This window comes from Rhinopithecus roxellana, unplaced genomic scaffold (assembly GCF_007565055.1).
Source record: "Rhinopithecus roxellana isolate Shanxi Qingling unplaced genomic scaffold, ASM756505v1 contig5904, whole genome shotgun sequence".
NCBI classification, from domain to species: Eukaryota; Metazoa; Chordata; class Mammalia; order Primates; family Cercopithecidae; genus Rhinopithecus; species Rhinopithecus roxellana.
Window position 1 is genome coordinate 1,624 of NW_022144402.1, and position 17,011 is coordinate 18,634.

Here is a 17,011-nt window from a genome sequence, read left to right on the forward strand (position 1 = left end):
GTGGCGCGATCTCGGCTCACTGCAAGCTCCGCCTCCCGGGTTCACGCCATTCTCCTGCCTCAGCCTCCTGAGTAGCTGGGACTACAGGCGCCCGCCACCGCGCCCGGCTAATTTTTTGTATTTTTAGTAGAGACGGGGTTTCACCATGGTCTCGATCTCCTGACCTCGTGATCCGCCCGTCTCGGCCTCCCAAAGTGCTGGGATTACAGGCGTGAGCCACCGCGCCCGGCCAAAAGAAACTAATTCCTAAAACTAAGTACTTTATCCACTGTTTCATAGCTAGTCAATCTAATTTCAGTATCTTTTAATAAGATGATTTCCTTAACAATGCAGATATAATTTTTTTAAAAAAACATTCTTGAAAATAAACTGTTACATACCACTGTGTGGTCTTGGTCATAGGTACTTTGGATTTTCCCATTTACTTTTTTACCTGATGAGACAAGGGAAAAATGACATTATTTCTATTCTCCTGGCTCCTAAGTCAACTCTAGTTGATCATTATAAAGATAATTTCAACTCATCCTCTAACTTGGATGTATAATTTTAATTGCTATAATTTTAAACACTGATGCCAATGAAGTTTTAATGATGGGATGACTGGAAGAAAGCTCAAGGTTCCGAAAAGTCTTTCTTTGGGCACCTCTACTGGTCTAGCTTTCCATTCTGAACACTGGTACATGTTATTGTTTTTCTGGTTCAGTTGGTGTTTGCAGGTCAGGGACTGATTTTAAACTACTATAATACAATAGTCAATGACATCAATCTTTATTACTTATTTTATAAATCACTTATAACAAAAGATTCTGAAATATCAATGCTCAATATATCCTGTTTGCTTCTATTTTCGTAAATACTAGAGCTTAGGAATTATCTTATTTCATATTATACAATGAATAACATAATTAAAAATTAGATAACTAAGACAAAATTTTAAAAGCTTACTGAAACAAACATTTCTAGGTACTTACTTCCAACAACAGTCTTGTGATTGAAAATCTTACTCCAAATTCCACCTTCCACATTGTCTTTCACTCCAAATTCATAAACCGTGTTTGGCTTTAGATTTTCCACAATTGTTTCAGTGGCTGGACAGATTTGAAAAATCCACTTCTTTTCTTTATCCTTTTCTCGATAACGAATTGTATAAAATCTGTTGAATAGCCAGAATATAATGCTTTAAAATCACAGGGGATTCAGAATGTTATTTCAAGTTTCTTACTTCATCACAGATTTCAACAATGTACATAAAGCATGTATCAATTTGCTCTTGAAACATTATGTTAAAAAGCAATTGACAGAAGATAATATAACCTTGAAATATCCAGAATACTGAAACACTAGAATAAGCTACATTGAATCTCAGAATTTTAGAACTTCAAACAAATCAGAGATGATTTGAAATCATGCTTTTACTTAGTATTAAGAAAAAGAAACTAATTCTATATTTAGTTGGGATACTATGTAATATTGGCTTCTCTTCCAATTTTTTAAAAAATTGCAGAGAACATGAAAAAAATAAGCTCAATGTGTGCTTAGGTTTTTAACTTCTCATTGCAAGTTAGGGTCTTTGCAGCAGCACAGTTTTGGCCTGATGGAATTCCAGAATTCTCCTTCCACTATTTGTTGCTTTGCAAGATGAAAGTTGGAAAACACTATTCTTTTCCAATTATACATAGAGTGGAACATAGGTGCCATTTTATAAATAATATGGTAGTTTCATAGTTGTATGAATTTAAGCTTTTTCATCCATGGAGGATATGTTAGAGGTAATATCATTCAATTTTGTTAAAAAAGAACCTAAGACTAAGATGTACTCAGTACTGCATTTTAAGGTTGAGCTGTTTTTTATTATAAAAAAGAAGACCAATAGCCAAGAGTACAGTAAAAAAAGTTAAACAATGCCAATTCAATATCACTGTTATGTATTTACTTAGGACTTCATAACACTCACATATACATAAATATACACATATATGTGTACAATAATCTCTACCACTATTTTTTGAATGTAGGTTTTACATACATTACCTGATTTAATTGTCACGAAAACATCTTAACTGGTAGAAATTATTAATCTCATTTTACAAATGTGAAAATGGAGCTTCAGAACATTCACTTAACTTGTCCAATATCACCCAGCTACTGACTTGGACCAGTGGCAGTGGCAGAATCGAAATACAAAGAAAGACTCCTCTGGCTCTACTTTAAACAGCCTCTGTAAGTGGGGTAGCAGATCAAGTACAGTATACTACTATATACAGTAATGATAATGAATGGGAGAACGGCATGTATCAATGTGGATAGAGTTTACAAACAAAATATCAAATAAAAACTACAAATTACAGATTGGTGCATTAGTTTCCTCTCATTTACATAAATATTAAGACATACGAAATATGTTACCAAATATTATTCCTGGCACTGTAAAGGGATAACAAATACTGGAAGGATACAACATTTATGATAGTACTTTAACTCCCAGTGAGCAGGTGAGGAGAAAAATAGGACTTGAGGTGGGGTCAATAGGTAAACTTCATCTGCTTTTATTTTTAAATAAACACTAAGTTAATAGAATAAAATAGTAGCTGCCATATATGATGATGGAAACATAGGCATGGGTAAGCTTTTGGGGTCTTTCTTATTGAAACATAGGCATGGGTAAGCTATTTTGGGGTCTTTCTTATATCTTAAAATTGTCCTTAAAAGTGTGGTACCTTTCCTCCACTCCTCACATCAGCTAAATTAAATGGAGTAAGATTAAGGTTACTTGCTTTTATTTAAAGCTTTAAAAAATCAGGAATTTTGCTCATTCTGAAAACATTTATTGGACATTCTCTAAGTCTCAAGCCTAAGCTCTTGGTGATCCAGAACAATCCCAGTATGTAGAGATGAGTATCAAAACTGGCTACCTAATTTGTGGGGCTCAATACAAAATGAACATGTAGACTCTGTTCAAAAGTTATTAAGAATCTTAAGAAAGTGACAGCAGAGCTTTAAATCAAATTTGGGCTCTTCTAATTTGGGGGTCTGGTGTACAGGTAGTATGCTTGTGAAATCAGCAGGGGGTTTGTAGTTTAATAAATAGAGAAATTGAGAGAGATGAGATGAATTTGTATATTCAGCCTACTTTCTCACTAGGCACAAACCACTGAAAGGCTTGTGATCATTGATTAGCTTGCTCCTTTCTAGTGAAAGCTGTGCTCAGGGCTCCATTCCCCCATTCCAAAGTAGCAGAAACAGAATGAGCGAAGGAGGCTGTTCCAGCCAAAACACTAACTGTCTACTGGAAACAAATGTTATATTATTGAATTGTAACAGAATGTAATAGAAATTCTTTGTATCCTGTGAGTCAAAATATCAGATGATTTATGAAATGCGTTTCTTGACAAGTATGCTGCATGAAATTTTTTGTTGTTTTTTTCCCCTGTCCTGGCTCTTAGAGAAATCTTAGCTCTTAGCTAAAATCAGACCAGATGGGCCACCAAAATTACACATCTCTAGTAGATACGTTTCTGAGGACTTAACTGCTTTCATGATGCAGGGGTCCCATTGCTAACAGAACTACCGAAGGTCAGATTCAAGGCTTTGCAGTCAACTTGATCTCACACAACCTTCTTATGAATAAAATGAGACAGAAATGTTCTGTTCTTAAAAAAAAAAAAAAAACAAAAAAAAAACCCTAAACTTCACCATGTTTTAAAAATCCAGAGTGTAAATCTTTTCCATTGTGATCACAACGCGTGTTCAAATACCCTCTTAAACCAAGTTTTTCAGGAAAATAAAGGCTTAGGCATTTGCCCTTCTTCTCCTAGTTAGGTTGTCCTTTACAACACCGTCTCAGTTGATACTTGTATATTATAGGCGAATTCCAATTTTGTTTTATAGCACTATCTTTTTTTTTTTCAAGCAGAGAGATTATGCCACTTAACTATACTTAAAGCAGTGAAGTAAATATTCATTGATTTTAAAACAAAATATAGGTCTTATGATAATAAACAGTTCTTTATAACCTAGTACATAGTAGATGCTCCATAGATATTTGTGGAATGAAGATGTGGTGCTCAAAGGGTCATTAAAAGTTAGAATATAATATCTCTAAATAACCAATTATTCAATTCCCAAGACATACTGATTTAAGCCATTAGGTCTACAATTATATTTTGCAACACATCATTGTATAACGCACCATTCCTACAGAACCAATGCAATTGAAGCCAAACACAATAAATTTCTGCATTATACATTTGCACAGGGGCTTACGATTTTTATTTACCTTTTTCAGTTTTCCATACAATAAACTCTGAGCAGAGAAAGAATTATCACACAAGCAAAAGACAGCCCAAGAAGTGTCTAAGCCCTGATAATCAGTAACAGAACCAGGCAAATGTCAATTTCTGACTCCTAATCTAATGCCTTTTGTACTGCACTGCACTCATTCAACTGTGCCACTAGACAGAAGAGATGGAAAAAGACGAATAAAATGATCCAGAATGGAAGAAAAACAAAAGTAATCAGCACTTTACATAATTGAAGGCTTTTCAGTTTTTGTTTAATGTAGGCTTTACCATAACATAACAGTCACAGTCTTCTCTCAAAGGTTAGTTGACCCTTTTTCTGTGAATGATTAAAACTGAGCACAAGTGCACAGAGAGGCAACAAGTCTATTAAAAATACAGGTAGGAGTCTGTGAGTGCCATCAGACTAGACTTCTAGAAAGTCTGCCTCCAGCAATTTGGATTTTAAGAACAAGAGCATCTCATATCCTAATTAGGAGGTAAGAAACTGTTGAAGGTAGCATTTGGTTCAACTGGCATTATTCTGCGCTTGGGCCACCTGAATAGTCTCAATGCTGCCAGTGATTGTTGTTATAACACTGGAAAATCCACAGCTCCTCAAAATGTAGCAGAAATGCAGGTAGTAGCTTGACTAGGATTTTAGTCAGCTGCAAACTAGCAGCATGACCTTGGGAGGGGGGCATCTCCCCACCCTCTTAAGCATCAGTTTCTTAGAGGGGGGACTGGACTCCACTATCTTTTAGATCCTGTTTCTAAAAACTTATTCCAGCAACACATTGGATATTCTATTCTAATTAAGTACCTGAGACAGAAGTAGAAACCCCATACACTGAATTTATGATGTAACTGGTAGTAAATTACACAAAGTGGAAGAACTGAACACCAAACCAAGCTTAGTCCTTCTACTAACTACCCCAGCTTAATGTACGTGGTTGACTCTCTTTTGGGTGTTCCATACTTGCTTCAGGAATGCTTTTATTTCTACGTGATTAACTACTTTACATTTCCTAACCACATCTATTTCCCACAGTTTTGACTCTTCATGTCAAAGAACACTTCCTGACACTGCCTTTGTCAGTGTTGCTTCTTGCTTTACTGAGACTGTAACTACTGAGAAAAATCCTGCCCTCATCCCCCTCCTCTAACGGGTCTCTCTTCCCCTTTCTTCTCTCCTTGTCCCACTCTGATTTCAGGGGAAAAGCATTTTCATCTTCTCAAAGACAAGCTTCTCCATAACTGTATTCCACTTCCTTATTCCACTAGATCTCCAACCTTTCTCTTGATTCTTTATGGACCTTCCCAAGTCTAAAAGCTGTTAAATATCTTTCATTCTACCCCAACAACATTAAAACTAGTACTTTTCTCTTAAACCTGCCACTATATTTTAACATGAAATTTCTTTTTTTTTCTTTTTTATTTTTTATTATACTTTAAGTTTCTAGGGTACATGTGCATAACGTGCAGGTTACATATGTATACTTGTGCCATGTTGGGGTGCTGCACCCATCAACTCGTCTAGCACCCATCAATTCATCATTTATATCATGTATAACTCCCCAATGCAATCCCTCCCCCTACCCCCTCCCCATGATAGGCCCCAGTGTGTGATGTTCCCCTTCCCCAGTCCAAGTGATCTCATTGTTCAGTTCCCACCTATGAGTGAGAACATGCGGTGTTTGGTTTTCTCTTCTTGTGATAGCTTGCTAAGAATGATGGTTTCCAGCTGCATCCATGTCCCTACAAAGGACGCAAACTCATCCTTTTTTATGGCTGCATAGTATTCCATGGTGTATATGTGCCACATTTTCTTAATCCAGTCTGTCACAGATGGACATTGGGTTGATTCCAAGTCTTTGCTATTGTGAATAGTGCCGCAATAAACATATGTGTGCATGTGTCTTTGTAGTAGAATAATTTATAATCCTTTAGGTATATACCCAGTAGTGGGATGGCTGGGTCATATGGTACCTCTAGGTCTAGATCCTTGAGGAATTGCCATACTGTTTTCCATAATGGTTGAACTAGTTTACAATCCCACCAACAGTGTAAGTGTTCCTATTTCTCCACATCCTCTCCAACACCTGTTGTTTCCTGACTTTTTAATGATTGCCATTCTAACTGGTGTGAGATGGTATCTCATTGTGGTTTTGATTTGCATTTCTCTGATGGCGAGTGATGATGAGCATTTTTCATGTGTCTGTTGGCTGTATGAATGTCTTCTTTTGAGAAATGTCTGTTCATATCCTTTGCCCACTTTTTGATGGGGTTGTTTTTTTCTTGTATATTTGTTTGAGTTCTTTGTAGATTCTGGATATTAGCCCTTTGTCAGATGAGTAGATTGCAAAAATTTTCTCCCATTCTGTAGGTTGCCTGTTCACTGTGATGGTAGTTTCTTTTGCTGTGCAGAAGCTCTTTAGTTTAATCAGATCCCATTTGTCAATTTTGGCTTTTGCTGCCATTGCTTTTGGTGTTTTAGACATGAAGTCCTTGCCCATGCCTATGTCCTGAATGGTACTACCTAGATTTTCTTCTAGGGTTTTTATGGTATTAGGTCTAACATTTAAGTCTCTAATCCATCTTGAATTAATCTTCGTATAAGGGGTAAGGAAAGGATCCAGTTTCAGCTTTCTACTTACAGCTAGCCAATTTTCCCAGCACCATTTATTAAATAGGGAATCCTTTCCCCATTTCTTGTTTCTCTCAGGTTTGTCAAAGATCAGATGGCTGTAGATGTGTGGTATTATTTCTGAGGACTCTGTTCTGTTCCATTGATCTATATCTCTGTTTTGGTACCAGTACCATGCTGTTTTGGTTACTGTAGCCTTGTAGTATAGTTTGAAGTCAGGTAGCGTGACGCCTCCAGCTTTGTCCTTTTGACTTAGGATTGTCTTGGCAATGAAATTTCTTAATAATATGTCTTCTCCCACTTTCTTACCACTCAAAAATGTCTATATTTCTTTGCAATCTGGTGGCTGACCTCTTTATTATAGTAAAACCTTATGATCAAATTACTTAATCCTCCATGAATTTCATAACTTAAAATCTACTCATTTTCTTTCCCAAATCTGTTTCTCTTGTGTTCCCCATTTTTGGTGACTTCAGAGTCCTTTCTCTCCTCATGTCCAATCAGCTGTCAAAGCCAAGTATGTTTTCTTACAAGAATTCTCTTGCACTTGCCTCTCCTCTATTCCGAGGTAGCATGTGAGCCCCAGTTTAGGTCCTTAGTATCTTTGGACTGGTGCATAATGTTCAAACTGGTCAACTATTTCCAAGACCTCGTTTCTTCGTATAGTATCACCCACTGGTAGCTGGTTTAAGTACAACAAAAGAAAAGTTTCTACTGATATTAGTGCTATCTGAAATGGAATGGCTTGCCTGAAGTTGGCAATTATAACATAAAGTAAATAATATCAAAGCAATGAGAAGGCTAGCAGCAGACAGTATAATTTTGAGTGTTCACTGCATGCTAGGCATTGCATTAAACATTTTACACGTGTCATCTTACTAAATTTTGACAACCATATGACATTACTTACCCCCTTTTGCAGATAAGAAAACCAAGACTAAAAGCATTTAAGTAGCCCACCTAAGGCAACTAAGATGATAATAGAACAGAGTTTTGAACTCAGGTCAGTGTGACCAGAATTTGTATCTTCATTGTTCATGCTATCATGCCATCCCTGGAGATGCTCACTGTGGACTCTGGATGGGAGATGTTGCAAAGAAGCTTCAAGAGCTGAATAGACTGGCTAGATGACTTTTAAAGTCTCTTCTTGACATCCCACTTGCATGTTCACTTATATGTTGAGAACTACTATTGTAAAATACAGCGCTGCATTCTGTGTGAGATGGAAGTGGTACTCCGCAGTTTCAAAAGTGAGCTTGCACTCTAATGAAAGAGGTAGACATGCATATGTGTATGACTGAAGAAGGCAGAATGCAAAGCACACAGCATAGAGGTGGGACTGGGTGTGGCACTATCCAGCCTGAACCTGAGAAATGGACAGGCTGCATTTTGTACCCCATTCCAGTGATGTGGTTTACTTCAGGACATACCACCCAGGCCCCAGGAAAGCAGAGTGGATTGGGTTTACACCTCATTTCATGAGCATGACTCAGATATGCATTGAGGTATATTCCTTGAGAGATTCTATGACTTATTTTCCTAGACAGTGGGGAGCTGGTGGCAATTCCTCAGTAGGTAAATAAAGTTGAACAGTAATGAAGGAAGCTAGAATTACCAGTTGGGGAGAATAAGTCACAGAGAAACTGGAGGGAGGCATCTCAAGGTATAGTCCAGATGTGAGATAACAAGGAAAGGAATCACACACACACACACATATAAAAACCAGAACAAAGTTATAGTTCTAAGAAAGAATGGATGAAACCAGACTCCTTATGGGATATGGGTACCAAAGAAAGTGAAAAAGTTAAAACTGAGTTTTCGTTCAAAAGTGAGAATAAAGTGATGGGAAAGGTATTCTTTTAATAGTGTAGAAAGTATGAATTTAGTCTGAGTGCGAGGTGCCAATCACTGTTACCTGGTTACTGTGATGAAAATATTCCACGGACAACTGAAAACATATTCTTAGTAATTGGAAAATGGGCCCAGGTCAGAGGTTCAATCCTGGAAGTCATTTACATACTTGCCACTTCTTTTCTCCATAGAACAGAAACAAAAGCAATTTCTGAGAGCTTTTAAAAATGCAGATTCTCAGGCTCCTTCTCAGGCCTGCCGAATCAGAACCTGCATTTTAATAAGGTTCCCTCCATGACTTGCATGCACAGAGTTTGAGAAGCACTGTTGTGCATAGCAGGGATTGTTAAAGACTAGATAATAGGTAAGATAAGAAGGGTACTGCAGGTAAGAGATTCAAGGATAGAACATGATTCCATATTTAGGAGATGTAATAAGAAGTGAACAAAGCAGAAAAGGAAAGGTGTGATGGTTAATATCAAGTGTCAACTTGATTGGATTGAAGGAAGCCAAGTATTGATTCTGGGTGTGTCTGTGAGGGTGCTGCCAAAAGAGATGAACATTTGAGTCACTGGACTGGGAGAGGCAGACCCACCCTCCATCTGGGTGGGCACCATCCAATCAGCTGACAGCACAGCTAGGATAAAGCAGGCAAAAGAAGGTGAAAGGACTAGACTGTCTGACTCTTCCAGCTTCCATCTTTCTCCCCTGTGCTGGATGCTTCCTGAAGTCAGAATCGTGTTTCTTGGAAACAAGATAAGAGAGGTAAAGATAAACTCGGGATGAGGAAAGAGTGAGCTGATAAAGGATAGTCCAGATTTCCTCAGTACTGCGGAAGCTAGAATAGATTGCGGGAAGAATATAGCAGGGAACGTAGCCAGGATGCTGTTGCCAGAATCCAGGGTAAGGTGAGGCATGCTTGGATTGGGCACATTAGTGTGAAATGGAGAAGGAGAAGACACAGCTGCAGATATGGATACATCTCAAAAGCAAAACGAATATATCTTGGGGCCTTCATAAACAATAGTAGGTGAAAAATAGAAAATAAATGAAGTTTTAAATTAGAGCGAAGTTTAAAGTAGAGCGAATACTATTCAGAAAGCAATACACAGACAAGCGAGGTGATATTTCAAGAGAAAAAGTCAGTTTAATCTTGTCATGTTGAGTTTGAGGTAATGGTAACACATAAAAGTGAGAATGTTGACATTTCACTGGTTATTTCATTCATCATGTATTTACTTGGGGCCTGCTATGTTCCTGATTCTCTTTGGGGAACTGGGAAATAATGGGCAAGACAGACGCGGTCCCTGCCCTCACCAAGCTTAAAACTTACATGGCAAGACAGACAGGTAACAAGGCACCGGGATCAATCAGGTGAGAATTCAGACACTGATAATACTCGCTTCTTACAAACCTGGGGGCGGAGAAAAGGCAAGAGCCTGCTCTGGACTGGCCAAAAAGGAGAGCCCTCATTCTACATTAAGAGGAAATAAACATGGCCGGGCGCAGTGGCTCATGCCTGTAATCCCAGCACTTTGGGAGGCCAAGACGGGCGGATCACGAGGTTAGGAGATCGAGCCCATCCTGGCTAACACAGTGAAACCCCGTCTCTACTAAAAATACAAAAAATTAACCAGGTGTGGTGGTGGGTGCCTGTCCTGTAGACAGCTACTCAGGAGGCTGAGGCAGGAGAATGGCCTGAACCCGGGAGGCGGAGCTTGCAGTGAGCCGAGATCGCACCACTGCACTCCAGCCTGGGCCACAGAACAAGACTCCATCTCAAAAAAAACAAAAACAAACAAACAAAAACCCCCACAAGATGAGAATGTTAGAAAATGCGAAAGTGATTTCTAAGCTATTCATAAAGCTTTAATACGTTGGCAAAGAGTGAGAACTAAAGCAATCTTGAAAGCTTTAACAAGTTGGAAACATGAGAAAGAAAAAATAAGCTATTAATGGTGAAATAAATTTGGGTTAAAAACATTTGACTCTTCATCAGGGCCAATTTGAAAGCTTTCCTTCAAATTGAGGCTCTGTTGAAGACAAATGTGTATGCTCTTCCAGTCAAAGCCCATTAAGAATAAAAACTGTAAATGAAGCACATCTGCTCTCCAATGTGAACTCAGAAAAGAATCTTAAAGCATGGGAGACCCATATAGACCCTATACAAATAGGTATTGAAACATGCACCACCAAGGATAAAGTGACATTTCATTGATACTTCCAAGCTAAAAACCAAACAAAAACAACGAGGATTTTCTAACTGGAAACTTAACTACCTAAGAGCTTTGATGTACAAAGTCCATAGTCAAAATATAAAAACAAATTTCACTAAGTTATTTGCATAGGATAAATGAGGCTGCACAAACCAATGTAAATCATTTTTTTTTTAAATCAGACTGTACAGAGGGACCCAAATGTCAATGAATTAAAATGATACCAACTGGTATCATTTTATGATACCAGTTTATGATACAGGAACTGGTGTTCCTGTAGCAAGCCAAGTGCATTCAGATTGCAATGGTTTTGTAAAAAGATACTTCTAAAGGAAAACTTTAGCTGCATTAATCTTCCAATTTTCAGGAAATAACCATCATTTTTAGCTATTATTGCTGATGCTAACCTACTGAATTTGTCTAAATTCTAAAAAGATTCTGCATGAACATATGAGGGTAGATTTCTCCAAGTCTAGTCTGCTGCTAATCACACTAATTTGTAGTTCTGGCAGATTTATGCGGATGCTTCTAATATGTACAGTACTTCCAGGCTTTTAAATCAGGACTATTATTTTTTCCTCAAACATCACAAAGACTTTAAATGTCAGTTTATTAACTATGCTCATTAGGGAGAAAGGAAGCCCAGGGAAATGAAATTTACAAGTACTCCAAATACTCCTTTTTAGTCATTACTGTTTAATTCTTCCCTTCAACTCATGTCCTGATGGTTCCCCACTTTGGTCAAGAATATCTTGCTTGTCATACCTTTCAAAAGACTTTATTCAAAATGAAATTATTGATTTCGAATTTAGTGATTTGATGTGCATAATTCCATCTATTTGATAAGAGTAGAGACAGGGTGTGTGCGCAAGGGGGTGAGGGTGAGGGTAAGACCCATGTGTGGTCTGAGTAGCTTGGGCCTTAGAGTCAATGGCCTGGGTTAGAATCCTAGCTCCATTAGGTCGTCTGTCCTAACTTTCTCTATATTCATTATCTCCGGGTGCTGTCAAACCATGGCAACATCTATGAATTAGAATCAGTCATCAGATAAATTATTTCACAGTAATAATTTAGTGAATTATTGTCAGTAAGACAAAGTGAAATTGGAGGAGAGGCTTGAGTGCAGGAGGGAAAAATTACTCCAAATTTCAGTTTGCCAGGTTACTGAACCTATTGAAACAAGTAGTCCTACAGATTTATCAAGCAAGTTGAGTAACCCTTAAAATCAGGTTGCATTTTGCTGTAAAACTACCAAATTTCCTTTCTTCCTTCCTCTCTTCTTCCTTTCTCTCTCCATAACTTTCTATTAAGATAATTTTTAAAAGGAAAAAGAACAATCCATAAATGTTTATTTTCTCAGCATTAGTAGCCTAGACGAATCCATTAGGAATCTGAATTATCATGTTCTTTCGAGTCCATTTTCCAAACAAAATAAGTCATGGGATTAGTGGTGGGTGAAATAAAAAATATTTCAGATTCTTTGAAACATTTCAAAATTATTTTTCAAAAAATTGGGTTTTGGAAATATCTTCTACATGTTTTCCCAAGTATTCATCCCTTGAGAACTATGGGCATATGAAGGAAAATTTGATTTTTTTCTTGAGTCTAGATTTCCCAACATCAGATGAAAGGTAATAGAGAATTTATAAACACTTTTAAAGTGCCTTCATTTTAGTTTGATTTGGACAAATAAAAATAAATAAAATACTACAAAAAACATAAACATAGCAAAAAAGCACATTAAGAAGTATGCAATAGCCTTAGTATAAGGGAAATGCATCTCAAAACTGTAATGAAAAACTACTGCACTAGAATGGCTAAAACGAAAAAACGCTGACAACACAAAATGCTACTTTAGAATGTGGAGCAATCAGAGCTCTCCTACATGCGTGTGGGAATGTAGATGGAAAAATTAGGCAAAAAATAGTCAAATAGTCAAATATACATCTTCCTATAACTCAGAAATTCCACTTATGTTTATTTAAGAGAAATTAAAGTATATGTCCACCAAAATCTTATGCAAAAATGTTTATACAGTCTGTATTCATAAAAATAAAACAACATAGTTCAGGTGCTCATCAGCAAGAGAATAAACTTTAGAATATTCACATAATAGACTATTACTCAGGGGTACAAAAAGGAATGAATTATTGATGTCTGCAATGTCATGAATGAATCTCAATGCTCAGTGAAAGAAGACAGTCAAAAACAAAACCCATACTATATGACTCCATCGATATGGAATTCTAGAGTAGGTAAAACTAATCTACGGTGATAGAAATCAAATCAATGGTTGCTTCTGGAGGAAAGTACTTTCTAGAGTGATAAAATTTTTCTATTCCTGATGGGTATTGGATACATGGTCATATGCATTTGTCATAACTCAAACTGTACACTAATATTTGTGTATTTTACTGTGTTTAAATTATACCTCAATAAATCTTTTTTATTCAAAAAGGGAATAAGAAAACTTCTGAAATGTAAAAATCACTTTGAACGTATTTAAAATCGAAAACTTTAAAAATAAAATGCCTTGATTGAAGCTTGAAAATTTTGAATGCTTTTCCAGAGCAAATTTCTGAGTTTTGAAGCTAATATAGTAAATATTTATGATAAGCAAACATCATTTTATAAACAACCTAGAAGTATGGTTCAGCATGTAGCACAGTGCCTAGTACATATCCATCCAATGCATCTAAATACATGCATCAAATGGTTGGATGGATGAATGGCAGTAATTTTAAAATATACTTAGATTTTTCCCATTTGTTCTTCCAAAGAAAATGGTAGCTTCATTTCCAACTTGCTTTTCCTCTGCTTATTTCTCTGTGTATCTCTCTTCAGTTTTTGAAGCCAGTGATTCTCAAACTTCAGTGGGCATCGAAATCACCTGGAAGGCTTGTGAAAACACAGACGGCTGGGCCCCACCTTCAGAGTTCCTCACTCAGTGAGTCTGAGAGGGACCTGAGAATTCACTTTTTTGACAAGTTCAAGAGATGGTGATATTGCTTGCTTTGGGAACCACGCTTTGAGAAGTATGATTCAAGCGCTTCAATTGTGAGATCGAAGATCCACCCTTTTCCTATCAACTTTCCAACTTACAATTGTCTTTCTTAACTGCCTTTGGCCCCATCTTCTGAGTTTTTAATTACACTTATTATTGATACCACCCATTTGCTAATTGACTCCTACTTCCTTGTATAATAGTTTATGATTTTTGAAAAAATTACATGTATGTGTTTTCTATTCAGGTAGATAACCTTCTCAAGGGCAGGGCCCCTGACTTCGTTCCCCTCACACCTAGAACAGGACACAGCTAATAGGTGTTAAGTCAATGCTAATAGTCCTGATACTTACATATTCTTCTAAAGCATGTACAGATGCTATTAAAAGCAGGTGCTAATATTACCTGTCATTGGGACAGTGACTTGGCAATGTCCAGTCATGGTGTGGGTTGATGAGGAAACCCCAGGACAGGAAGACCGAGCTCGGTGTCAGAGTACCAACCACCAGCTGGAGAGGTTTGCGAGAACGAGTTTTACCTGTGGAGGTGGCATACAGGTTAATTCAGGAGACATTTAGTAAGTTGCCATGATTCTGGTAAAAGACATAAGATGACTTGGCAAGATGATGAAAAATGTGAAAACATCGAGTTCCTTTCCTTTTCTATAGTCCACATTGTTACTAAGTTTTTGCCTATGAATTTAAATGTGAATCAAATGAAATACCTTTTTCAGATTTCTGTCTACGCATGTCTGCATATGTATATATGCATACACATGTATATGTATATTGTACATGTATGCATATTAACAATATCCAGCTATACCTAATTTTATTTTCTTGTGGGTCAGGGAAGGATATAGAGGTCTTAGCTGTGATGAGTGAAATAAACAAACACACACACACACGCTTTCATTTCTTTTACAGATAAAATGAAAGCATGTTTATTTTTTTCCCCAGGACTGTGAATGAGTATGAAATAACATCTAAGACAAGAAAAGAAAGCTTATTATCTAGATTGTAGGTTATAATCTTTTTCTCAACCTGTTTAGAAGTATAGAATCCCTTGATGTTATTGTAATAAGTATATTTTACAATGAGTACCTAAATGGAAAGGCAAATACATTTTTTAACAATGCTGGAAGAGTAGGAGTAACACAGGAAGCACAGTTGTTCTGATGGTGCCAACTGAATCTAAATAATGCCAAGGGTTATGCTAATAAATCACTGGAGATTGTGTTCAAGTACACAGGAGCAGGCACTTGCACTTTCAGAATTATCTGAAACTGCGGAAGTAGGGCAGCAAAAAACAGGAAGAACCCTCAACCATGAAAACCAACACTGACTCATTAATAATTAAATAAAATAAAAATCCGAGAGAAAGCCTAATAAAACCATACAGAACATAAAACATACATGCTTTGTATTACTGTTGAATTCCCTCTTTTATTTCATGAGACTATGTATGTCGTATTTGCTCTAGAAAGAACTTGTGCTATCTAATGAAGTGTGAACCAAATGGCAAAATGGCCTGCGACCTCCATTAAGGTAAGTAGGAGAGTGCCCCTTGCATTAGCCTATTGGTGGTCATCTGAATCAAATGCTCTTCAAAATTGTGCCAGGCTTGTTCCTTTTGTTAAATTTAAGTTCTGTAAGTTGTTATTCAAGCAAGAACCCTTCTTAGCACAGAATACACCTAACCTAGTGGTGGCAAATGGCCCTCATTATAGGATAGCTGACTTTTAAAGATATTTGAAATAATTTTCAAAGACAGTTATCATTTACATGGTTGGAAACATGGGTTTATTCTTCTCTAACTTTTGCAGACCCAGCTGTAATTGTGCCCCATATGGTGATTTAAATCGTCATGTATGAGCTCCAATGAGGGCAGATTAGAATCTGCAGTGAAGGCAGGAGCACTTATAGTTTCACCAAGCCCTGGGATGATTCTGATCTTCCCTTTTCAATTCCTGAGTTGATTTTCACTATGTGATGCAATGATCTCATTCATTTTACAGATGAAAAATAAGGCACAGAGAAGTTTCAAGATTGTCCAAAGTCACACTAAGAGCAAAGTCAAAATTCAATCCTGGGTCTCCTCTATCACAATCTAGTTTTATTTTTATGATATCACTGTCTTGGCTCTCAATGTCTAAAGGTAATGCCATTTAGCGATGAAAGACAGACGTATTTTTCCATGTAAGGAACCTAAGGCTTGTGTGACCAAGGGAACCTAATGGTCTCCCAATTATTTGTATGACCGAATAACTATTTCAGTAAGGTTGAATCTTAATATAAAAATAATTAAATAATTAAATTGTATGTGGCAGATACAAATATAGAATGAATGGAAGCTAATCCTTTAGTCATTACGTTTATTCCTAAATGCAGATAACAAAAACAAAAGTTGTATCTGCTATCCAAAAAGAAAGGTGGGGTGTTATATCCTGAGCAAGATGAAGCAATTTCCTGAGCTGGTCATAAAGTAAACAATAATTTCTAAGGCTAATGTCATAGAATCCTCAAAATAAAATGAAGTTATAAAGTGCTAAGGCATTATCATTCTCTTGACATTCCTTATATAATTTTGTATATTTGTACTGTGATCATATTTCTATCAAGAAACAGTTCAATGAGTATTCATCTGAAAACAGATCCCATGGAATCACACTGATGCTTCTTGAGTTTGTGGCTCAGTATTTCTGAAGTACAGTCTTGAAACTTGAGAGTACATCTATTTTTCAAGTATGTGGAAACTGTCTGGACAACTCTCACTAACAAGTTGTAAGGAGCGATTGGAATTTCCCTTTTGCTTTGGGATGATCTTTGAGGCCAGGAAAAAGAATTTAGTATTTTTTTCAAAATGCTTAACCACTCAATGCTGCTCTTAAAAGAAGTGGAAATCAGCAGAAAGAGGGGAGGGAATTGTGGCAACTGATTTCTGATTTAAGCTATTCAATATAGCTGAGTGCTCTTTCTCCCATTTTATTCCTCTAGAAAAATACAGCAAACAAACA

General features: G+C 36.9%; 1 long non-coding RNA gene across 1 annotated transcript; it reads right to left on the reverse strand.

Annotated features, from left to right (window-relative positions):
- Positions 1-323: 323 nt before the first annotated feature.
- On the reverse strand, positions 324-14,533 carry LOC115896195. The gene is made up of 3 exons (XR_004056126.1): positions 14,401-14,533; positions 972-1,153; positions 324-433 (listed from the first exon to the last, which is right to left on the reverse strand). It is a non-coding gene; the product is annotated as an uncharacterized LOC115896195 (long non-coding RNA).
- Between the last annotated feature and the right edge of the window lie 2,478 nt (positions 14,534-17,011).